Below are 25,325 nucleotides of genomic sequence, written 5' to 3'. Positions count from 1 at the left end.
TTCATCATCCATTCACCCTCCGCCCCGCCCGCCGCCCGCGCCGCCAGCAGCAGGACAGGCTCCGGACGAGGCGGGGAATGGCAGAGGAGCGCGCTTGCAGTGGGAAAACAGCGGGAGCAAAACGGGGCGGCCACGGTACTGAGGCAGCATTGGGACGGGAAAGGCAGCAGGACCCTGCGTGGGATTTGGGTGACAGGGGGACATCTCTGTTCCACACGTCCGAAACCTTTGTCGGCCGATGAAAAATTAATGACATCATCATGCACAAAGGTGATCCCACATGCCTGCAGTGTGTTAAAGAAAAAAAAATACAGCTGGTGGCAGATAGCAAGGCTGGTTTCACCAAATGATTTTGCATTTAAAAACCCCCCAAAACCAAGAAAACAACCAACTAAAACCCAAACAGATTAAAAGATTAAATTTCTAGACGAGAGTTGACAAAAGATTAGACACGTAAGAATGAAGTTTATCATAATCTGGATCCAACAGATGTGGTTCAACTTTTTTTGTTTTACAAAATCATCAGTGCAAGAGCGAAACCCTGGTGCAGCTCTTACCATTCTTACTCACATTTAGAAGGTATCTACATTTCCACATTCCAATAATGTGATTCATAAATCAGCACCTAGGAAGATGTGATTGGATGCTCAGAGGTCCCACATGAAAAGCCTGCTTTTTCAAGGGTTTGCATTCAGGATTTTCTTGGGAGCAGCCCTTAGCAGTGTTTCTCTCGGAGACCATGTAGAAGAGGCTGAGGTTTTGACTTCATGTATGCAACTCACCCCCTCACACCTTCTCTGTGAGGATGTGGGAGAGCAGCAGCTGCTGGTGGATTGCATCAGCATTTCCTCTATAACTACATTCAATTTACTCTAGGGTTTGGAAAACACTTAGACCACAGGTCAGGAAATGTGTTGACTCCCCTCTTGCAGGGTCTGACGGTCAATTAACATCAGAGAGAATCACCAGGGGCCTGATTTTCCAAGGTGATGAGCACACTCAGCTCCACCTGGTGTCATTGCAATCCAGCTGCCCATCTTCACAGGAAGGAAGGCAATGGGCCTTGACGTGCTCCAGGAAGGTAGTGTGATTCAGTGAAAACAATACTGAATCAAGCATCTGCCCCTGAAATTTTATTCCAAATTCTGCCATTATTTTTCCAAGTAACTAGCTCAAATCACCTTGACTCAGTTTCCCAACATACACCTTCTTGGGACACACTTCCCAAAGATTATCTCTGGAGTACCTGTATTGTGTATGCACACACCTGCATGGCAGTTTTCCTCTTTTTCTTGTTTTGCTGGAAATAATCTACTTATGGCCAATGCAGTCTGAACTACTTGAAACCGATCGAAAAAATGCATCTTTCCATCACTGAGGAAGAGAAAATTCTGGCACAATTTCAGGGTAGATACAGAAGCTTTATGTCTCTTTATTCAGAGTTACTGTAATTGTGCTGGCACCATTCCCAGTGCTGAGCTAAGGTCAATGAGAAATCTGTAAATTAATGACTGTGGAACTGATATGATCTCTATCCAGGAACCATGTTGTACATTCATGAAGCTTTATAGGAAAGAAAAGTTATGTTTCAGTTTATCCAAGAAAATTTTAGAATCATAATATTGTCAATTAGCATACCTTGGACCTACTTGGAGACAGTGGACCTAATTCTGATCTCACCTTCACAGGAACTCCACAAAATTTCATTACTCTGGATTAATTCCATTGGTGCTACCAAATGAACAGGAATTGGTGAAGCCTACTCTGAAAGCCAAGCCTAGATAAACATGCTTTTCCTTTGGGAGTCTTATTTTACAAGAAGAGGTTTGCTTGTTCTGGTTTTACTCAGTCACAAGCAATATCCAATCAATCCAGTCTGTAATTAATATTATTGATCAATAGATAATTGCTGCTACAATAGCTTGCATAATTAACATTTAAGAATTTAATTGTCCTACAGCTCAGAAGCACAGAACCAGAGGAGACTTTCAGGTCAGAGGAAAGTTTTATACTGTTGCACATAACCCATCAGAGTCATTTAGATACGTATCAGTGTCTCCCCCCTTCTAAAAGATTGTTCAACGTCTCTGAAGAGAGTTTCCCTTGCTACCTGATCTCTTGCCCTCATTAGTAAGCCCAGTAATCACCTTTTTCTTGTGAGAATCCCTTTTCTAGCACAACTAACAAGTTCATAGAATCATAGAATAGTTTGAGTTGGAAGGGACCTTTTAAAAGTCATCTGGTTCAAGTAGGTATTACAGAACAACGATATTCATCTCCATTTCATACAAAAAGACAAAAATCTAAACTAATCTGAGATTGAGAACTCATTCTACGGGACTGCCACCCCCACCCAGACTGCAGTTCTGCTAGACAATTTTCCCATCTTCTTATATTGCATGATAAGCAGAACACTGACAACTTTGGTAATTCTTCTATTGGTAAAGACCTAGCAGCTACTGTAGCATTTTCCAAAAAAATCAGCTCAGGTCTGCAGACACAGCTTTGAAGTCTCAACTGTGGCATTAACCTCATCATTTCATGTAATTGAAGTCACTGTGCTCAGGAGATGATGTAAGAACAGTTTCGACCACAGCAGGTGTTTAGAAGTTCATCCTCAGAAGCAATGAATGAGACTGAGAGGGAAAAACAACTGATCCAAAGATTTGGAGGATGACAGGAGTCTGCCAATTGAATTTATTTTTCTTTACTGCACCTGGCATGAAAAGAAAGGGCAGTGAGAGAATCCAGTTAATTCTCTTATTCAATGAATCTGGGCATTTGTTTTTGCTCCTTTTCACAGGCTTATGTGAATTCATAAACTGCAATCAGAAAGGAAAGCTTTGTCAGGAAACATTTGGCATTTTGTACAAAGCTGTATCTTTTCAAACTGAACTAGATCTGGAAAAACTTTGGATAACAGTTTTCATAGAGTATTCTACCTCATGCTGAAAGAAGGGCATTCATAGTTTTATGTTGCACTTGTTTCAATAAACAAGTGAACCAAACTCCCAATGTCACCAAAGTCGCATAGAAACTCTGTGTGGCCTTTGAAGGTGACCACACACTTCCAAGGTCCTGAGCCAGTGCTGAGGGACAGAATCTGTCTCCTCACTGCTGCATGCTCACTCAAGGAAAGTGAATACCCTCCTTGGTACATTTTGGGGTACTACAAGGCAATAAAACCAGCAAATGGTACCTTGCCATGGTGCAGGGTCTCGTAGGGTAAAGGTAAGCTTAAGACAGGCTTCAGTTGTGTTGGGATATCTCTTTAGCTTAAAGACTGACTCAGATCTGCTGGGAGGGAAGAACTCTGGTGGAATCCCAGTGACTTTCAAGCCATACCCAGTGCAGATGCTGCACCAGAGGGATCTTTCCTTTCTTTGTACTATTGCTTTAGAATGATCAAGAGATTCTGCTCAGAAATAGTTGCATTACTGTGCAGTCAAGATGATTGATTGGGATGAAAGACATGCGGTAACAAAGGTGTGATAGAGCACTGAATTAATATTTGAGCCTCTGAGCCAGCACTGCCTAATTCCAGAAGACCTTATTTCCTATTTCTACCTTAATTATAATGAATAGTTGTAAATAAAAATATCAGCAAATCTAATATTTTTCTCCCTTTACATTTTTACAGGAAAAAGGAAACAAAAGCTTTTTATCTGAAAAAATACTGAGAGCCAGAACAGTATGGTTTTACTCCCTTGTTTATAAAATTCCTGACTCAAGATGAATCAATGGTAACTTGAGATGCCTGTGTATTAACTATTATTGTTTTGTTCCTCTGTTTAAGGCCCTCTACCTTTCTCAGTTTCTTTTGGGTCAAACTATTTCCTGGTTTTAGAAAGCCCAAGGATGCTGTCTGCACACATGTGCTTTTCCAGCGTATGGTATCCTGTCTCACAGTATGGGACAAGTCCAAAGTTTCTCTGCAGCTGCCAGATGGTAATTTTTAACAAAGAACTGGTAGATACAAAACCCAACATTCTTACAACTCTAGTACCTCTACAGGGCTTCACTCACTTTAGGTGTGTCACTGTGCTTGTTATGGCAGGAATCCTCTGCAAGAGAAAGTCTTGCTGAGAAACCTTAAAAATGGCAGGCTTAAAATCAAAATATAAAAGGAAGAGCACTGGCTGCAGTATTAATGTTCCAGGGACACAGAATGATGATATTTATAATTCACACCTGGATCACATTGTTGGTGGTCCTTGCATTTCTTCTGGGATGAATTCCATGGTCAATGATTGAGTTACGACTTTGTTTTCAACATTAAACTAAGGAGAAAATGAATTGATTTTGGAAAGGAGTTACGGTCAGTGACTCTTTCTCCACAGTTTTTCAGGAGCAACATTTGTTTTTTCATCACTTGCTGCAGTGTAAAGGAACCTGTGGCCTCACTGTGCTTTTTAGGTTTGTTTTTCCAAGCAGGATTTAGCTGTGAAATTCATCTAGTTGTCTTCAGACAGGGGAAACAGCAGCTTTCCAATGTGTACTTGCTTTTTGTGCCAATGGAAAGTCACCATAAAATGTTACCAAATCATAAAAGGGTTGTTATTTTCACTTCCCATCAGTGTGACAACCTATGATGTCAAGCAGTGGAGAAATTGGGGCTTAAAAAAAAATTAATCAGGTCAAAGCACCAGCTTCCATGCCATTACACCACTAGTTTGCATGCACTTTGCACAGTTCAAAGCTTATTCTGAATGCAACTCATGTACACCGGGGCTTTCAGCCATCACAGCAACAACACCACTGTGAGCCATGTACAGACAACAGCTCTGGCAAAAGTCCTCAACAAATCCCTGTCCTGCAGGGCAGGAAATAAGGTGGCTGGAGTGCAGTTTGCAGATGTGGAGGGAGGAGATGGGCAGGTAGATAAATGGGGCCAGCAGTTCTGCAGACTGGAACAAATACTGTATATCCCGTGCATCCCTGTGCTCACCTGTGCTATCCTAGGGCCAGCACCTGTAGCCTGGAGGACACAGCTCCCTGTCCTAACATCCTAAGAGACAAAATTCTCCTTTTGCATCAAGTACCCTGCCCATCCCCAGAGCTGTTTCAGCTCCACAGTCTACAAGGTGATTTGTGCTTCCTTCTGGCTCAGCATCAGTGAATGAACCGAGCAAAGGCAAAAATGGTCCTCTCTGCTCTGTCAAAGGAACCCTTGATCCTACTACACTGCTTCTGCTGCAGGCAGCCTGGAGTTGAGTTCAGCAAATACTATACTAGAATGAAAGGTGATGCTACACACCACCATACCATACTGGAATTTTCCCTAGAATTTAAGCAGCTAGGGTTGCCTTTTCCATGGATAAACCTCTTTGGAATGGCTTGGGATTCATCTATATTTGGATCACTGCCATGTGTAATTTCCTCTAGACTACTAGAAGGAACCCCTTCTACATCCTCATAGAGAATGAAGAATGTTTCCCTGTCCCCAAAATGACAAGAGAGACCTGATTTCCAGGCACTCTTTTTACAGCCTTGGCTCCAATTCTGCATAAAGTGTGTGTAGAAAAAGAATTGTGTACTTACATCCCAGCAGCTAAGTTAGAATAGTGATGAGAAAAGATGTGTTATTGGTGTGCTTCTGTATGTTTTATGCACTGTCTAGAAGTTCCAGTAAAAAATCAGCTTCATTACCCAACTAGGCATGCTGGATGAGACCCAGACAAATGCTCAGGTAGTGTTTCCAAGTGTTGAAAACCATAAAATACATCCCAGTCCACACAAATCTCACACCTACCTCAAAAGCCTTGCTTGACAGATCTGTCTGCAGCCCCACTGTCTGTACTGGTGACAGTACATAGTGAACATGGCACATTGTCTTGCACAGGGAACTCCAGTCGTGTTTGTAGGCCAGCTCTTTGGCCATGAAAACCTGCACTTTATCACTGCTCTTTGACCTGAATGCCTGCACTATTGGCTAAGCACTCCATCCTCTTTTCTTGAAGCACCTTAGAAGAGACCCAGGGTTAACCCTTATATTGGCTGAACAGAAACTCCTAGTGCCTGAGCTGGGTGGTGGGCATATCACTGAGCAAATCTCTTCAGAAGAAGACAGAAATTCAGAGTGGGAATCCTCCCATGTCCACAAACTACTGTCATCTGTAGGAGCCAGGAAGCTCCTGTAGTACTATGACTCCCCTTCATTCACTCCCTTAAGAGTCCAAGCAAAGACCTTTCATTCCTAGACTTCCCTACTGTTAGAAACAAAGATGGACTTTTGACAAAGTGAAGTGTGTATCCCTCCAACAACTCCTGACACATCACCACTAACAGAACCTGTCTTCCTTGGAATACCCACAAGCTTCCCCTGTCCTGCCCTACAATGGTCACTTCCTATGCCATGCTGTGGATGTACTAACACAGATTATTACAAGTAATCTTGTGTACCAAACACTGGCACCTGGCTAATATCTAAGTTATCAGTTGATTGCTCCCTGCAGTAGCAGATCAAGTTGCAAGTTGAGCTGGTGTTAAAAATACATTTCCTTCTCATTCTGCTTAAAAGCCAGTGAGAACACAAGTGTCTAGGACACAACTGTATATTCATTGTTTACTGGTTAACTCCTGGTTTGTGGAAGCAGATTTTCCAGGCATAGATCACAATTTCCCTTTCTAGAGGCTGGATGTATGCCTACAGCTGTTCATACAGGTCACTTCTTTCTTCTTTGAGATACTTGCCTCACAACACATGAGCAATACACACAGCCCTTGGCAACCTAGGGAGTGAAACACAGAGACCTGGGGGCGTGGGGGTGAAGAGGAGGGAAATAAATAACCCCGCCATGGGTGTGATCTCAAATATATTGAAGTTAAAGGAAGTGATTTCAACATGCACCATCTACTCTGCAAGGAGGTGCCAAACTAACTCTAAGCTATTGTGCTTTCCAAAACCTCCACAAAGACCATGTTTATAAATTGGTGTTGTGTTGATGACAACCGTTGTGATAACTCCTGGTCAGTAATCATTAAAATAAAATCCTTGTTCCAGTGGCATGCTTGGCTGCAGTAAGAGCCGTACATAGGTACAGGGACTAGGGCTAATGACAAAACTCAATCTAGATGGAGAGAGAAAGGAGAGACAATAAATAAAATGCAGGAATTAGCTTGAAGAACATTTCAACCATGGTTCTGTAAATATCACAAGTAAGGAAAGAGAGTAGAAATTGTCTCCAATTTGGACAGAGCAATACCTGAGTACCTTTCATCTAGCAAATTTGTAACACTGTTTATGAAGGAACTTTATATGATTTCTCCTGCTGCAGCAGGAAATGTTGCTTCAGCCCAACATTTTAAAATACCTCTGCCATGTGGAGATAAGCAGGTGACTCAGGACAAGCATGCAGACCTCAGCTTGGCCCTTGGATAGGTGCTGTCATATCACAGCACATTTGTGAAATCAACAGCCACAATGGGCTTCTGGAAGAAAGCAGATCTGCTTGCACAGTCAGTGCACCTAGCATTACAGCCTGTGCTGCCATCCAGCCCATCCATAGGTACCAACCATGCATGAACAGAGCAGCCCAGGGAGCTGGGACATCCCTCAGGACGGGCTCAGGATGGGACGTGCTGCTTGCTGTTGTACCGAAGCCAGCTGAATGACGCCTCAGAACAAGGTGCAATTTTTGTGTCAACAATGGAATCATTAATGAATGCGTCTGCAGGCTTCAGACCAAATCCCTTTCTTGGAACAATGCAAAGGGAGTTAAAGGGGTATTTTTTGTTGAGCCTAAGGCTGAGGTCCCCTGCTCCAGACTGCAGCACACAGACAGTGGTAAGTGCGTGCGGACAGACAGGACTTTGCTCTCTAAATCAGGCTGGCTCCTTGCCCAAGCTTCAAATGCAGCCTGTGAGGATTTGACTCCAGACAATTTGATGGATACTGTGTGGGTGCTGGAGGCAAGAGAAGCCAAGAAAATGAAATATCTGTCTGTCAGTTGCTCTGTTTCCTGAGATATTTAATAAAAATCCATCACTTCTGCAAATGCACTCTGCATGCTGCTATAGGTAGGGTGTGGTTCTAAGTGTGATACTATGAGAAAAGCGTACAATACATAAACCAAAACTGGAGAGTGTTTCATCTACAGGCAGCATTCCTTACACGTGGTGATAACATCCACGTGATAAATTCATTTATTTCTGCAAACGGGTCATAAATTACACGTCAGCACAGTAATCCCCATTTATCCCATCCTTTGACCTCCACTGAAATATGCCTATTGAGTCTTTTCTACCTGCACTCATTTTAACTTTATCAAGTGCCTTAAGCCCTCTGAATTTTGATCATCAATTGCCAACAACTGCAATGATTAAACTGAAGCCTGAACCATCCCCATTGCTAAAAATTCACCACTTGCCTTTTCTGCAAATCCCATTTCAACAGCATTCCTCTCCTCCCTTGTCTGGGTCTGACAGAAAAAAAAAAAATGCAGGACCATTTCCCAGGGTTAATTTTTAATAGTATCCTCACTGCTGCAGCAGATGAAGTAATTTATTATCCAGCAGGCAGCATGCTAACATGCTAGGCAATGGCAAATGCTGAAGGAGGTGACTCAGGCATAAGCAATCAGTCAGAGTTGTGCATTCCCACCTGCTGGATGGCTCAGCACAAAGAGCAGAGCACGGCATTTTAGTTTAGCCTACACTTGCCTCTTCATTCGAGGGACACCTGGATTCCAGCCATGCAGCCAGAGAGGTTTTTGTGCTTCACAGTCATGTGCAAAGCATATACATAAACAGAGGCCAGCCTTCCCTCTGTCTGGGCACTCTTTTCCTCTAAGAAAAGCGGTCATCCCTGCTGCAGGAACGTGTCAGCCCAGGCAGTTTGGCCCTAAATAACACTTTGTGATCTCAGGCAGACTGGAGCTCAGCCTACCCACCTGTAAAACAGGTTTAATGGTAGTTGACTTTTTTATAGAAAAGCTGGGAGGATTACTTCATGTCTGAGATCTCTAGATGAGAATTGCTTAGTGGCAGAGAGCAGTTAAAAGAACAGCTCAAAATTAGGACCAGAGCACACTGGCAGCCCAGTGAGCAGGTAGAAATGACTACAGAAGCTGCACTGTTCTTGTCTCATTACCCAGGAGCCTCAGAAAGTCTGGGATGCAGATGATTCACTAACCAGAAAGTGCTTTTGAATTACTTATTAAGTAGGATTCATGTTGCTTTTACTGCTCTGGGATGCACAAGGTTGGGCTGCAGAATCCCTTTTGCCATCTCCTCAGAGTGAAATGTGGTGGTAATGTAGGGTTCACTCACCCATGTATCTATCACAGTTGTATTTTTGCCTCCACAGAGTAGACCAAAGGCCACTGAAGAAGTACTTGAATCTTCCCTGTATCTGCAGTAGGCTTTGGATCAGACCTCAGCAAGCCAACAAGAACGTGCAGCTAAACATGTTACAACGAGTTCACTGGCGTGTGCTGATCTGCAGGAGAGCTGGTCTGAGTGTGCTCCTGAAAACCAGGAAGATCTTGACTAAGGAGGCAGCAGCTTCCTGCTTAGTGCTCACTGGAGCACACCAGTGTTGCTTAAATGGGGAAACAGAACCCCAGCTCTGAAAACAGCTCTAAACCCATTCCCTCCCCTGTGCACTGTCCCAGAGAAGCCAGAGGGAGGGTATTGTTTTACTCTTAATTCACTTTGTGATCATGTAAGTTCTCCAAATCCCACTGTCAGTAAGCTCCAGTGATTAAACAGCTCACTGAAGGGAAAATACAGCTAATACCTTCTACCCCCATCAAAGCTTATTGCAAATGAGAACTGCGAAATCACTCGGTGTTAATACAACATCTGTAGATTAACACAAGCTATGATAGTCACTGGCTGAAATTCCATCAATCACTAGGATTCATGTAACATTTGTGATCAGTGTTTTTGTACGTTAATTTTGGTATTTCCCCAACTGAAGGCTGCTGACTGAAAGTGGGAAACATAAAGTCATGAGTCTGAAACCAGAAAAGAAATTTGCAATATGTTGCTTTGGGCATCTCAGCTTAGGAATCTTGCAGGAGGTCTGACTTCTGAAATGTTAAGCGTTGGCTCCCTGAAAGCCCTTAGAAAGTATCTGGGTGATTTGCACACACACACACACACACACACACACACACACACACACACATACACACATAGAGGCACACTAATGCTGAGCTCTGTCTGAAAACATCTGCCTGAAAAGTTATCTAGAAACATGCAATGGACCTGCCTCAGACCTGCAGGATGCAAGTGACTGCAGGTCCTGTTCTGCTTTTCACCTTTCCTGATGGAGAAGCAGCAGAAGAAAGGGGATGACCAAACTAGAGACAAAAACCCCAAGATGCTGTGGTCTTTGTGGCTTCAGTGTGGGAAAGTTCTGTAATAAGGAAAGGAGTAACTGCCAGCAAGATGACAATCTGTATGAAATAGGTGTAGATATATCCTGGAGAGATCAACTGTGTCCTGTCTCTAACTGAAGGGATGATTTCTAGCCCTGTGCTGCTCTTGAAGCCATTTGTATGGGAGGACTGTGCCCTCACCTTTACTAGGCATCTCTTAGGACAGCCTAAACAGGATAGTGACACAAGAGCAGAGCCTGACTGCCAAGCAAACTTTCCAATATGTAACCTGGATCTCACTTGATATGGGAATAGTGCTACCACCATAAACTCCCAGGGAGGTCTATAACTCAGGATCTTTAGCTGTGACAATGAACAGCTGCACTGAAGGACAGAGTCTACCTTTGCTATAAATAACGTCAAGGCTGAGGTCACCCATGGACTTGGTTACTGCAGCAGCATGTATTTGAGGTAATCACAGAAAGGGATGAAGGGGGACCTGGAAACACTGCACAAGAGCATGAGGAAGAGGCTGCCACAGAGGAAAACAGCTGTCTGTAATAGAAAGGGACCAGATAAGCAAACTTTATTAAGGTATAGAGCATACACTGGAGTGTCAAGAGCACTAAGAAGCATAGAGATGCTGAGAAAGCTGGATTCTATCCTCCTCTCCAGTCTACAGAAATTTTTTTTTTTTTTTTTTCATCTTTACTTGCTTGCATAGATAGGAACCAAGGCTCAGGGCATTTTCTTACAGTAGAAGGAAAAACAGAATTTAGTGAGGGGCTTAACAGAAGGCAAGAAAAGGCTTAGGAGCTCAAGCATAATGATGAGAAGGAGGGCTACATGGCAGGGTTAGAGACAATGTATGGCCAGTATATTAAAAAATAGTCAAAAGAAAAAAAAAAAACCCCGGAAAAAAAACCAGAAAAAAACTCTGGATCAACACAAATGTCTTTAATTCTATCTAGTTTTACCATGTGTGCATGCCTGAATCATGCTGTGCAACACTGCTTTGAAATTTCTGCAAGAAAGAGATGTAGTTAGCAATTGTTCTTTGATGCTGAGGAGAAGAAAATCAGCATTAGCTGATGAAGAAGACTATTTTAAAAATGATACCAACAATACCAGTGTCTTCTCCAGGAGAACGTGTGGGATGGACTGAGATTTCAGTACAAACTCATCTGGTACAGAGAGGCCTTGAACTACACAGATAAATCTGTTGCACATCAGTGAATGCAGAAATGATATAGAGCACAAGACATCCCTTAGCAACTCATCCTGCTTCCACTCTGGAAATCTGGCTCCTGCCTGCAAAAGTGACAGATGACCCAGAGCATGGTAAGTGATCCAAACTGTTGCATAAAAAACCCTGGTAGCGAATCAGTTGCAAAGGGTTCAAACTTTTCTGTAGAGTTTGAAATAGAAAATCACATGGGGACTAAATATCACAAGGACTTCTTAACAGAAATTAGGGCTTCCAGCTTCCAAAGCCCTGAGTTATTGCTGTATGAAGATGAAGGCAAAAGCCCCCTCTCAGTGGGCAGTGATCTGAAGATCAGGCTCCAAGGGAATGATTGACATTCCATTCAGGCTGTCAGCTAACAAAAGCTCCTGTACATATGCCAGTGAGCCACTGCCAGGAAAATCAGCGTGGCTCCCAACTTGCAGATTTCTGCTTTACCAGGCCTCCTACCATTGTTGACCCTTGCTGATCTATGCTGGTAGGCTCAGCAGGGAGTGGAAAGAGACACAGGACCTCACTAACCCTGGCAACTTCTGATGAGGTGGGGGCATTTCATGGAAGAATCAGTGTCATTTCTAAGTAACTCAGGCTCCAGATTCACCTCATGATCAGCTACAACTCCTGAGAAAAAGCACAAATAGCCAGAAAGAACATTTGTTGGGGGCTGAAGCAAACACCCACAGAAACAAATGGGACACTGCAGAGGTCAGTGTGCTTCAGATTAGACTGAAACTAGCAGGCAATTGTAGAAAGCCACACTGCTTGTAAATACCCAGAGATCAAACCTGTCATTTCTCCCCCTGCTCACACCACACAGCAAAATCTGAAGTCCAAGATCCCATCATCCACTCAGGGCAGAGCCTCATGTTACCAACAATTGCATACCACATCTAGAGAGATGTGATAGTTGTTCATTCCCACAGTCTCTCTACAAGGAAGCTGACTGGGAAATGACCACTTTTTGGATTATGTCTTTCATGTGTGTGCATGCGTGTGTGTGTGTGTGTGTGTGTGTGTGTGTGTGTGTGTGTATTTGGGTTGCAGAGTTTTTAATAGCAAAAAAAAAAGGAATTAGCAGCTGTCTATATTTTTAAACTATGGAACATGAATCTCTTTCCACTTCCAAGCTCTGATTACAAAGCCTTTCATTTCTGTGATTCCAGAGCATCATCTCTTCAAGTTTCTATTCTCAGTTCAAAATTGACCAAATCCAACTGTTAGCAAAATTTATTTCATCCAACAGAAATCTTTTCTCTCGCTAGTTTTGGTGGAGCTTGGGCCAGGCACCTAGCAAGATGTTGCCTTGCTTATTTCAAAAGAGGAAATCCATCATAAGAAAGATCTTGTCCCGGATCAGATAACCCTACAAAAGTGACAACTTTGCTCTGTCCACCAAGAATCTTCTGCAACATTTCAAGTGGTAGAAAGAAGCCTGAGCACACTTAGCAGAATTTAATCCACTATTTATGCCATTATTTTGGGGATTAAAAACAAAGTGGTCCAATTCACTGCTTGGGTCATCTGAATGATGATGTCATGTCTTTGGAGGTGATTTGGAGGAAGATTTTGTTGATTTATTGAGGATTGATTAATTAATTCAGTATTTTTCTTTTGTTAATTGATTATTCCAGGAGATCTTTCCAGTTGAGTGTCAGTCTTAAAAACCCTTTGCAGCCAGGACTAACTGGTCTTTTTTTCAGCACTTGGACTGCTGCTTCAAGTCTTAGGTATCTCCAAGATTTCCAGGCCCTTGAGATGACAGTACACACTTCTGGCATTTGACAATTGTGATGTCTCTTGTGGCTGTATCTCCCTTCGTACAACCTGTAGTAAGGATAAACCTGCTGACTTTTCCCAGTCTCTAGGAGACTGTTAAATTATAGTGTTGAATAGTTTTAGCATGGTTCCTTTGAGATGACTTTTATTTATCTCATGGTTTCTTTGTGTTGCAGGAGACTCAGATTTTTCCCAAATCTTTTTATCGTCAGTCACTCACAGTATAATAATTCATTGTCAAGACTGAACTCTAGCTTTGCATCTCACATAGATTTATCTGATACATTAAGAGTTTCTTTTCAAAAGCTTCTTTACAAGTCATGCTATTGTCAGGGTTGTCATCTGCAGTATTTTCTCTACAAATTCACTAGGAAGCTAGAGAAGAATTGACCATGAGTCATGAGAATTTTACCTGTGAATTCAGCTAGGCCCCAGGCAGCTCAGAAAGCTGGCCACTGTTTCTCAAGCATCAGCACTAGTGCATGAACAGCATAAATTTTACCTGGGAGAGAGTTTTTAAAATAGAAGGGGGAGTATACACTTCAGTCCATCACACAGTTGGAGCTGTGCTACTTGTGGCTCAAACCAGTAGTCAAGGGATTAAGAAACTTTCAGTTTTTACTTCACTTTCCAAATCTGCCACACAGAAGACATCCTTTCCAGCTCAAGAGCAAAACATAGCCTAGACCCACCCCAGATCTGTAAAGGAGCCTATGCTCTGCACAGGGTAGTTCCACTGGCCTCTGTGCACAAACAGCAGTTTTCAAAATTCTCCTCCTCTAAGCTAACAAAACTCAGTTTTTATTTCCTCCCAAAGTGGAAACTATGAGGGTTTCCCCTCTCTGTCCTCAACTGATTCCCTTTGCCATTTCTAAATCCACTCACTAACCCAAGCAAGCTGAGTGGCAATGACTCTGTCCTTCCCAGAAGCAACCCTGTAAAGAGAATGAATTTAAATACAGACTTTGCAAGCCTGTTGAATCCTTTGTCCCAGGTAAATCCAAAATACTTACAGATCTGCAGACTTACGTCACTAAAAAAAAAAAAAAAAAAAAAAAAAAAAAAAAAAAAAAAAAAAAAAAAAAAAAGGACAGTAAAATAATGGAGACTGTCAGAGAATGCAAGCCAAATTAATTTCAGAATTGGTTCATCCCTTACTGGCATCCTCAGAGTTGCATCAGCTTGCTGAGGAAATGGATTTGTCTATGTGTTTCTGAGAATCCAGCCTTGTTTCAATTCTTCTGAACACTTCCTTCTTTCCTTCTGACTGCACTTCAGCTTTGATCCAAGTATCAGATAGGCCCACAAGGCAGATGACTTGCATTGAATTGAACACAAACTTCTACTGACAGGTTCTGCTACCTAGATGATGCATGACACACAAGTGAACAAAACTGATAAGGTCTCAGCTTCTTTCCCTGTTACACTAACAAAGCACTTTGTAATGATAGTTTTTTTTTTCTGTTCCATAAACTGGTTGCCATGGCAAGTTACTTGTGTTACTATGTCAGATACTACAAGGAAACAATTTGCATTCCCTAGTAAGATAGAATTTTGTAAAAGTTGGTTGCTTATCAGTTTGCTTTCTACCATGACACTATTAATCCTCTAAGCTCAGGGAGAGATGAGCAAGAAAACATCCCAATATGAGAAAAGGACTTGCAGGTTTCTTGAGTCTAGTGATCTGCAGCAGGACTAAATTAAAAAATAATGAAGAATATGGTGCAATGGGGAAGCAAAACTCTCAGAGATCTCTGCTTTTCTCAGAATGCTCTCAGATACATTGTTAAAGGGAGCAGAGTGAAAGAGCCTTCCTTGCAAACACTTTCCAAGAAAGTTGTGGTTACACAGAAAAAGTGTGCATCCAGGAGAACGGACTAGGGTGAGCTCTAAAGCCATGGAAAGAACCAGAAAGCAATCTGCATGATTAAAAGTCAGGTGAACTTGCAGATATGGTGACAGCAGGAGACCCAGAACAACAATAGCAACTGACACCGCTAATCTACTCTCCGTGTCTGCTGAGAACTGATAAACCCTCCAGTATATCAAAAACAAGTATGTATCCTTGTGGAGCTAAAAAGCTACTGTTACCTACTTTGCTGATGAATTTGATGATCACAAGAAGATCACTTCATGTTCTTTTGAGTTTTTACTAGGGAGAAAGAGAGAAGAATTCAACTTAGGTGTTTCTAGTAGAAATCACTCCAAAAAAAGGACTAATTTAAAAAATGCAGCCTTGATCTGTAGCTGATGAGGAAGTTCGGTTGCTTACTAAGCTCTTGGCATGTCTGTATGGCACACAATGGACAACTAAGTTTATGTCTTAAGACATAAACTCTTACAATTCTTGTTTAATTATTCTTATAATTCCCCTCTTACAGAAGTTAAAAAGGGAGTAAAAATATCCAGGAGTCAATTTTGGGTCACAGCACCTACAAAACTCAATACTGTACCTTTGCAGACAGAATTTAGAGTGTTGGTACAAAAAGCCTTGACAGGATAAGCATGTGTGTGAGTTAGGGCCTTCCAATGGCAAGCTACATAGAGTTTGGTGAAAACGATCATGAAAAATCAAAGGTATGGGAATTGAAGGTATTTCAACTCCACTGCATTTTGGTTTTGGAGTTTTACTGTAGCAGTAAGGACCTAAGATACTCTCATTTTTATTGCTCTGCATACCAGTGCACCCAGTATTTGACTAGCCTTCTTTTCCTGACAAGCAAGGCTTACAACAGTTAGAGCACTGCAAACCAGACATTTTCCAAGAATTAAACTCAAGTTTAGAGAAAGGAAGGAATAATCTTCTCAGGAAGGACAATTATTTACAAACAGAATGGGCTGTGACCTCACAAAGTTTAAATCTGTGAACAGACAAAAGCAATGGAGTTACTTTGCTTTGCCACAGTTGAGGATCTAGTTCTAGTACTTTGCTTTTTTTATCAAGAAGTAGAAGGGGAAAGAAGACAATTTTAAGCTATTATCACTCTCTATGTCTTTGCAAGTCTGTGCCATCACCCCTCTGAGATCGTGTGGTTATGACTCACCACTAGGTGATTCTGTCTCTGTCTTCCAGCAGTCTGCAAACAAACAGTCCTCAGGTATCTTACAGCCTGATGTGATCTGGCACTAAAGAATGAGCAAGAGAGAGGCAGTTTCAGTCTCCTCTTCTGGTCTTTCTTGGTTCTTGCAGGTCACTGAGAAGCCCAAGAAGCGTGAAACTGAGATTCCCCCATAGCTGTCCCTATTTTACTACCTATTTGGTGCTTGCTTCCTGACAAGTTCTTCTGGGCCACCTAGGTACCAAAAACCACAAGCCTGTTTTCAGGGTGCTTGGAAAAGGAAGATTCCTGCACGCTCCAGTAGCCTGCCTGCTCGCTAGGAACGGCTAGAACAAGACGAGACAGGTAGCCCGGAGAGGCGGTGCGCGGTGCGTGCGTGTGTGTGCCTGTGGAGGAGCCCATCACCTTTGTGTGCGCCGCTGCTCTGCCCCCGGCGCGCTCGGCAGAGATGCTGGCTCCCCGCGGGCTGCGGGCCGAGCTCCTGCGGAGAACCGAGAGCTCGCTCACGGTCAGGAGGGATTGTTAGAAGCGAGGGAAGAGTTTCGAGGTAGGTTACAGCTTCAGCCTTTTTGTTCGGACCTGTCTGTTTGCGTGCTGGCTTTTGGAAAAGTGCTCCGGCAGGTTTGTTTGTGCTGGTGCAACACGTTTGTGAGACCTGAGAAAACCTGTACAACTCTCTCAACGGGTATCCTTAGAACATGTTTAATCTGCTCTTGCTACAAGCTCTGCAGGGCACGAGCTTTCTTTTTATTATGTGTCAAGCGCAGTATCTAGAACAATGGTTTTTAGATCGATTTTCAGATTAGTAGATACTTTTCTAATGGAAACAATAAACTGTAAAAGTGTGCTTGAAACATATGTCGGAGAGAACAGTGCTTTTCCAGTACTAGAAGCACGTACTTTATTTGACATCATATTCTGCATCAAAGCTTGATTATTTCTGCAAACTGCTGGATAATACAGTGACTGTGCAATCCACTACGTAGTTTCCAAACAGTAATAGGGGAATCACGGTACCCAAGAGTAGAAAATGTCTGGTGTACTGTGGCAGAATGGGAGGCACTGCATTGACAGACCCGATGTCAGGACATGAAGCTTGAATCCATCAATATTTACTAGCTCTGCTTCAGCGGTGCTCCTTGTGGGACCCAAATAGGATCAGACAAGAGCCTTTCGACACGCTTGGACCTTCATCTGAAATTGCAGTAATTCTACTCAGACAGTGCATATCTCTGCTGCTGAGCCTAATTGAACCCCATCTGCCTTACACAGAGTCAATTCAGGTGTCTTTTCTTTTGTGGCCTTAATTGCACTTGAATAATTTGGAGTCATCTGTTTTCCTAGGCATTTTCAGGGGCCAGATAGATGCACCCTGTGAGCCGAATTTAGCGCATCGCGTTATCGGGCAGGACCGTGACTGGCAATCAAGGCTGCATTTCAGGGGTCTCTGTTCCTCCTTCCCAGAACGCCTCCGCGGGGCGCCGACAAAGAGCGCAGTCCCGGGCAGTCCCGCGGGGAAGGGCGGGTGCGCAGCGGCGGCCGCCAGGCCTTCCCCTCCCCTGGGCTGCGGGGCGCTGCCGCGGAGGGGCCGCCGCGGGCCGGGAGGCGCGGACGGATCCCCGAGAGGAAAGGGCGCGATGCCGGCGGCTGCCGGGGCGCGGGGAGCGACGGCAGCAGGGGTCACCCGCCGGGGCGAGGCAGCGCCCGGCGCGGCCCCCCCTCACCGCCACCGCCGCCGCCGCCGCCCCAGGGACCGCCCCGCGGCCGGGCCGGGCGGGCGGGCGGCGCGGTGACTGACGGGCGGCGCGCCCACCCGGAGGGCGGAGGCGGCGGGGGCCGCCAATCGGGGGCGGCGGGCGGCGCGGAGCGGCGGGAGGGCGGGGCGCGGGCTGGGCGTGTGCCGCGGCCGCCGGCGGGGCGCGCTCCCGCTCCGCTCCCGCTCTCCCCGCACGCACATTGTCCGGGCGCGGCGGCGGCACAGCGCCCCGGCGCCCCGTGCCAATGCGGGGCGGGCGCGGCACGCCGGGGGCGCCTCCACCACCGCGGTGGAAACTTCCCCTCGCCGCCGGGCCGACGCGCGGCTGAAGCCCCCGGCGGGGAGGAGCGGAGCGGGGTTTCGCCCGCCTGGGGGGGCGCCTCGTCTAGTTTGGTTTTTTTTCCTACGTTGGAAGGGCAAAAGCGAAATAATACTATTACCCGGCTTTAAACTTCCGCGCCCCTCTCTCCAGGACGCGCATCCCGCCCGGCGGGGCGGACGAGCCGGTGAGTGACCGCCGGGAGCGGGTGGCGCTGGGTCGCGGTGGGTGGGACGCGCCGTCGCGCAGGGGCAGCGCCCACCGGCTCGGCGGGGACGGGGCGGCAGCGCCCGCGCCACCTGTTAGCGGGGCTGTTCCCCCCGCCGCCAAGTTCGTCCCCCCGCTCTGCCCGGGGCGGCGGTGAAAGGGACGGACCCTCGGCCCGGTGGGCGGCGGCGGGGCGCGCGGTGTTGGGGGCGGTGGCGGCCACCCACCTGCTCGCCTGGCCGCGCCATGACTCTGCTGCCTGGGCGCTGCCTGCCCACCCGAGCCTCGGCAGGCCGCCGGGGTGGGAGGGTGGCGGGTCCCCTCACTGCCCTCCATCCCCTGCCCTGCTTCTGCACCCGCTGTGCACTCCTGCTGTCCTCCCCCTCCCAAGCTGCGGCGCTTTTTCCTTCACCCCCCCTTGCCATCCCGCTCCCCTCCATATCCCTTAACTGCAGCCGTGTTCACCTCCTGTTCCTCAAACCCCCAGCTTGCAGCCCACTGCACCCGTCTTCCCTCATCCCCGTGCATGCCTCACACTGCTCGTGTGATGCGAAGGGGGAGCACCAGGCTCCCCACTCATTGCCAAAGCAGGTACCTGCTGGGCGCTGGCACCCCCCAGGGCAGACCAGCTCCATGGCGGTGCCAGGCGTCGCCAGGCGCGGAGGGGGCAGGCAGGTGGCGGAGGCGCAGGTATTTGTGTGCATCTGTGAGCAAGTGAGCGAGGTCCCCCGTTCTGCGAGCATGCGGCTCTGCGGAGCTGGTGACACCTCCCTCGCTCGTAGGGACGCTCGCCGCCGGGGCTCTGCGGCGTGCCGAGGCTGCCTGCGCCCTGCTGCCCTGCAAAGGGGCCGCGGCTGCTGCCACTTGGCCCCAACTGAAGGCGCATGTGGTGGCTCGCTTGGCCCACAGAGGTCCTGCCTGGGGATGTGTTTTAAATTGCCTCGAGCAGTGGAGCGTGCCTGGAGACAAAAGAGACGATGAGAAGTCAGAGTGGACTGGCGAACTCTGGAGCTGCTGGAGAAATGCTTAGGACAGCTGGAAGCAGGACTGTGCAGCAGGAATGGCTTGTTAAGCCATTGCATGGCAAGTCAAGCCACTGATTATTTCAGTGTCCTAAGTTGGATGGTCATATCTCTTGTAGCCTGTGATGTGCAAGTTGCTCCTGGGTAGGTCTTTGAAATACACAAAGGGTAGGAACTCCTGGTGAAGCTGTATAATGATGTACTTGAGTCTGGTTGGCATGGGTAGGATGTGCAGCTTGGAGCAGGAACTGGATTTGAATGGAGGAAAGCACATGAGGTTTGGTGTGGGCTCAGCTGAAGAGTTGCTGTAGTCAGAATTGCTGATGTGTTTATCCTTCACAACTCTGAAGTATTTTAATTCTACAGCTGGTGATTTGAGTGATTTTCCCAAGTGTTTTTAAGATGGTCATGACTGAATCCATGTGCATTCCCCCTCTGTGTGTCTGGTCCTTTCCTTCTCCTCGTAAAACGTTTTTCCTGTGTGATTAATAATGTGCCAACTGCTTCATTTCAGCACTGGGGAAGCTGATGCTGATTGATTTCCCCGTTGAGTCTTCTCAGTGGGTCTGGAAGCTGATGGGTGTTATCACTGAGAAAAGTCTGCTTTTGGGTGGGAGCTGTCAGCATGTCTTTTTTTTTATCTCAGCGAACCTCTTACGACTTTTAATTAAAAAGAGATGAAGTATGCGTGGTAATACCCTTCATGTTTACATAAAAATGATCTTGTAATGAGCAATAATTATCTCAGTTTGGGATATTGCTGAGATATTTAAACAGGACTTATGACCCGAGGGACACTTTTCCGGCCCAGGGAGTTGCCCTTGTTGTGGTTGTCTCCTGTGGCGAGTTTGATTCTTGGCTGCTGCCAGTGGTGAAGGTAGAACAGCAGTGGGAGTAGCCTCGTGTTCCTGTGATGCTGGCCTAGAAAGCCATGGCCACAGCTTCCTTATTGAACCTGCTTCTGCTTCCCAGGGCTCCCTGGCAGCCCTGCCACCACCTGTGTGGAGATGCTCTGCCTCTGATGGCTTTCACCCCATGGTCTGAGGATTCTCAAGGGGACCTTGCTGTTGTCTTGGGGGATGGGGGATAAAAACAGGCTGAAAAATTGCCAGCCATCCTTTTTTTTTTTTTTTTTTTTTTTTTTCCCCTGGTTCTCCCAAGGAGGTTTAGAGAAGGCTGCTGGTAATGTAGGAAACTTTTCCCTGTGAGAGTAGAGATCCTGGGGCATCCTTGTCCATCTTTCACCTGACTTCCCTTCCATTTAAGAGGAACAAAGCTCTGTTCAAAAATAAACATTTGCTTCTAGGCTGGATATGGCTCCCACTGCTGCTGTGCACCCCAAATTTACCTTTGTCTTAGGCCGTTCTTGGAGCTCACCAGGTTTTCTTGGGGCCAAAAACCTCTATGGAGTAGAAAAGTTGAATATTGGGAAAACATCCAGCAAAATAAAATTGAGACAAAAAATACTGCCTATAGAGAGTTGTTCCTTGTGGGAGGGTGGTGATTCTCTTCTGTCTCTCAAGATGAGTTATACAGTATACTGCATTTTTGTCAGTCTAGGAAAAGCAAAATGGTTGTGCTTCAAGTAGTCTGTAATTGTAATTTACTCCCAGCTTTCTATTTTAACATTTTTGAACTGTAAACTTAGAACCAGAGCTTATTAAGCAGCAGATAAAAATGTTGAATGTATTTGAATTTTACTTGTATTAATCTAATAATATATTTATGACATTATATTGGATCAGCTCTATACCTGGCTGAAGACCACAAAAGAGTGTTAATCAAACAAATTATTTGACAAATACGGATGAGATTAAATAAATTATCTATTTGCCAACTGCCGTTCAACTGATCTGCTGTGGCATGTTCCTCATTCTCTTATCTTTCCCTTCCAGTTTTCATTCCATTTTTGCATGGTTTATCTTTTCCTGAACTTTCTTGGATATCTGTTTCATTTATCTCTTTTGTGTCATGGTTTTCCTTCCATTCTTCTGCCACTTTCTTGAGAAAGAGGTACCCTTTCCATGCTTTTTGATTCTAAATTAGGCTTTTTTTCCTCTTTTTCTCTATCTTCCTGGTGGAGTTTTTTTTATCAAGCATTTCATAGCCAGCTCAACTAAATCTGGTATGTGTTTAAACCTATAAAAATGTAAAACTGAACCCAGATTGTGTGTATGAAGATGTTTGCTTGGTGGTAATGCTTCTCTCCTCCCCATATTTTCTGGCTGTTGCAGGAAGGGTATTCCTGCACTTCTGGAGGTTTTCCCCATATCTCATTTTTGCTTGTGTTCTCCTTATGCCTCTTTCAAAAGCGAATTTGACTTTGTGCCTTAAGAAAGCAACCAGGATCAAATGGCAGCCTTGTGTTGTTCCCTGGTTGTGTATCTGCATGCAACCTGCTTCCATCTGCTGTCTGACCAAACTCAGTGTTCCTGCCAGGCAGTTTTGCTTTCCTCCTGGCATCATCCTTCCTCCCCACTGGGTTTACAGCCAGGAGGTGCCTTTCAGTAGGGCAAAAGGAATGAGTGCTCTGGGCATTTTCTGGTTTATCTATTACTTGCAGAGTCTGTATGAAATTCAGGTTGATGAGGGTAGGTGGCAAGGGGTGAACAGGTCATTGTGCAGGTTATAGTGCATGACCGAGCAGTCACAATATTCAACTTTGATCTAGTATTCAGAAATGAAATCTCTTTAAAAATTACATTTCTGTTATAAAGAAGACTTGGTTTGTGTTGGGGTTTGTTTTTGTTTTTGTTTTTCTTTTTTTTTTACCCCTGGATGAAATCTAGGGGTGGGAAGGATAATTCAGAAACAATGAAAGCAGTAGAAAACCTTGTCTTTCAGGGGAGGAGATTTGCTCTGCCTTGGCAATAAAGCTCAGTCAGTCCAGAGGGGTGTGATGGGAGTGCTCAGAGTGCGTGATTCGCCTCCGCTGATGGTTGCAGTGATGTTGCAGCAGTGCATGAGCTAAGCTGTGTATGTCATAGCTGTCTGCTTGAAGTACTGGGAGTTGTGCCACGATGCCCCCTTGTACCCTGAAGGAAAGGTCTGTTCTGAACTGGAGTGAGCAGTTCCACCTCTCCTCTGGCTTCCGAGGGGGTTTGGGTAACACGCGGGTGCGCTGATACAGCGAGCAATCCAGGCGGCACGTTGTTGCAAAGCAGAATTGATTGGGGAGGATGGAGCCAAGAGGAATATTCTTTTGCAGTTAATTATTTACTGCAGGGAGAGAGAGAAGCTGATGATGTTTGGTTTATAATTACAGATATCCAGAGGTAAATACTTCAGGATGATCTGCTTTATTCTGTGTGTTGCTACCTATTTTTCTATAATGCGGGGCCAGCACTGTTTAATGACCGGTTCAGTAAAACCAAAACCCCATTATCAACTTCTCACAAGTGGGATATGGTTCTGTAGCTTCCTGTATGTAGTGCTAACTGACCTGAATGCCTGCGGAGGGGAGAGTCTTTCTATGCTCACTGTCTTAGTGCATGACCTGCTTGTGGTGCCCATCTGACAGTAATGTGGGCTCTTGGAACAGCTGAACTCTGTGCTGAAAGATGACTTTGTGGTTAAAGCCACAGGATTGTGAACTGGGGAGTCCTGACCCCCATCTGGCCTTGGCTAAGCTGGTTGCTTATCTCATTGGACTTTTCTTTAGGAGGGATACTGACTTAGCAGATAGGCTGGATATTTGCTGGTTATCTGCTAAAGGAGTAGGATGCCCTGGGTGAGGCACTCTGACAATGCAGAGGCAGTGGCAGCCCAGGTACTTATATACTGCTGTGCTGTGGGCCAAACTTTAAGAGGATTTTTCCTTTTGCATAGCTAAATCCATTATAGATCAGAGTGCTCGTATGCAAGTTAAATTCAAGAGCTGGTGAAGCTGAGTTTAAATGTGTGTGTGTGGGAGCAATAACTTGACGAATACAAAAAAGAGACATTGCTGCAATGTCTCTGGGAAGATGCCTGTATGTCTTCTGCTTGTTTAGCATCCTTGAGAGAACAGCAGACGTGAGGGAGAAGCTGTGGCCTGTGAAATGAAGAGGATGTCGTGCTCTCACTGGGAGAAGGAGAGGAGCAAGATCTAAAAAGCCAGGGAGTAGGAGTGAAATGCGGGGTGCAGGTGTGCACGGTGGGGGCTGCTCCAGGCTGCCCTGTTCTCCCTGGGTAAGGCTCTGCAAAGGGAGAAGCAAGGAGATCAGTGGAAAAAGGCATTGTGGAGGCTGCTGTTTTGCAGAGTGGTGTGTTGGCTCTCCTGCGGGTCAAGGCTGAACTGAAACGTGGCTGGCCGGCAGTGGAAGTGTGTGGGGCCATATTCCCTGAACCAGTGAAAAATCTCCAGAGAATCTGGCCAGCAAGTGCTTGTGCCTGAGGCAAGCTAGGATCTTGTTTAGAGGCTTGCTGAGAAGTGAGCTCTGTTCATCAGCAGTTTTTTGGGGTAACAGGCAGCCATGGTGTCGGCCTGCTCCAGGATCATGTTGAGTGCTCTGACACTCTGTGCTATCTTCAGCAATTCTGTGGCTTACATCCAGCTCTATTCAGCCTGCTTCAAACTATGTATATAGAACTAGCTTGAATATATAAATTTAGAGCCTGCAAATGACAGATTCCATCCCATCCCAGATAGCCACTGCAGCAGCCAGAGCAGTATTCCTGGTGGGGCACTAGGTCCTCTGTTTCTGTAATGATTGTAGCAACTGTGCTCCTTCCCTGCTGATGGCTTTACATTGGATGTCAGGGGCTTAATGTTATGTGAGGGACTGAAATTCATTCTCCAGGAAAAGGCTGGGCTTGAGAAACCAGGCTTTTGGTATGATAAACAGATAAAACAGTAGTTGATTACGTTAAGTAAATAAAACACCACAATTTCTTGTATGGGACTGATCCTTGCTTGTGTGTATGATAATTCTGTGCTTAATTTTTTTCATTGTCTCCCCTTGGATCTCTTTCTGTAGATGCATTGGCTCCTTTTGGGTCCCACTCTTAGACTCCTGCTGTGAACAGCATAACTTTGCTTTGTGGAACGCAAACCTAGCAGATGCTGGTGAAAGCAGGAGGTACCTCCTGCCTGGTGTGTGCATGCACACCCCTTGTTTTCCCTCCCCCCCCCTTGTGTGCAGAGGGTGAATACATAACCTTATATTATAACCTTGGTCATGCAAGATTTCTCCTGGCCTTTTCCTGATTTGCATGATATTGTAAGAGGCCAGTTGGCTTTTTCTGGAGGGCTTGTCCCAGTTTCCACACAGGCAGCCTTGGGCGAGTGGTCTGCTCCCTGACCTGCTTCAACAAGCATGTGCTGGCTTCTTGCTCTGCTGATGTGGGAGGCAGGGTGAGGATAATGCTGGGGGCTAGACAGGGGAGTGACATTGCTGTGCTGGTTGCTGGTGTCACCTCCCATCTGGCTGTTAGCGTAGCTGCTGATGGATGAGGAGGTGCACACAAATCCCTGCCTCACTTTCTACCTCATTGTTCTCCTGGGGTGTGTGGTGGCTGGACTGAAGTCTTAGAGGGTCAGGTCTGCTTCTCTCCTCCTAAGAGTACAGCTGCATGTCCTCCATTCTGTGGTACTCAGTTGCAGCTGATGGCTCTGTAGCTATTCTGGTGGCCTC

At 45.5% G+C, this 25,325-nt stretch overlaps 2 protein-coding genes and 1 long non-coding RNA gene across 3 annotated transcripts in view; 2 read left to right on the top strand and 1 right to left on the bottom strand.

The window, feature by feature from the left end:
- LRRC56 (leucine rich repeat containing 56) overlaps window positions 1-284 on the bottom strand; it is a 58,824-nt gene extending 58,540 nt beyond the window's left edge. The window contains exon 1 of the mRNA XM_079310023.1: window positions 174-284. The gene's annotated coding sequence lies outside the window, so the exon portion shown is untranslated. The remainder of the gene's footprint in view (window positions 1-173) is intronic.
- LOC306803994 lies at window positions 57-11,225 on the top strand. The gene is made up of 3 exons (XR_013774761.1): window positions 57-135; window positions 3,641-3,743; window positions 9,308-11,225. It is a non-coding gene; the product is annotated as an uncharacterized lncRNA (long non-coding RNA).
- Window positions 11,226-18,272: 7,047 nt separating this feature from the next.
- The window catches only part of HRAS (HRas proto-oncogene, GTPase), a 39,639-nt gene continuing 32,586 nt past the window's right edge, over window positions 18,273-25,325 (top strand). The window contains exon 1 of the mRNA XM_079310029.1: window positions 18,273-18,668. The gene's annotated coding sequence lies outside the window, so the exon portion shown is untranslated. The remainder of the gene's footprint in view (window positions 18,669-25,325) is intronic.

The sequence above is a fragment of the Erithacus rubecula genome, assembly GCF_903797595.1.
Source record: "Erithacus rubecula genome assembly, chromosome: 6".
Lineage (NCBI taxonomy): Eukaryota > Metazoa > Chordata > Aves > Passeriformes > Muscicapidae > Erithacus > Erithacus rubecula.
This window is presented reverse-complemented; position numbering and strand designations above follow the sequence as displayed.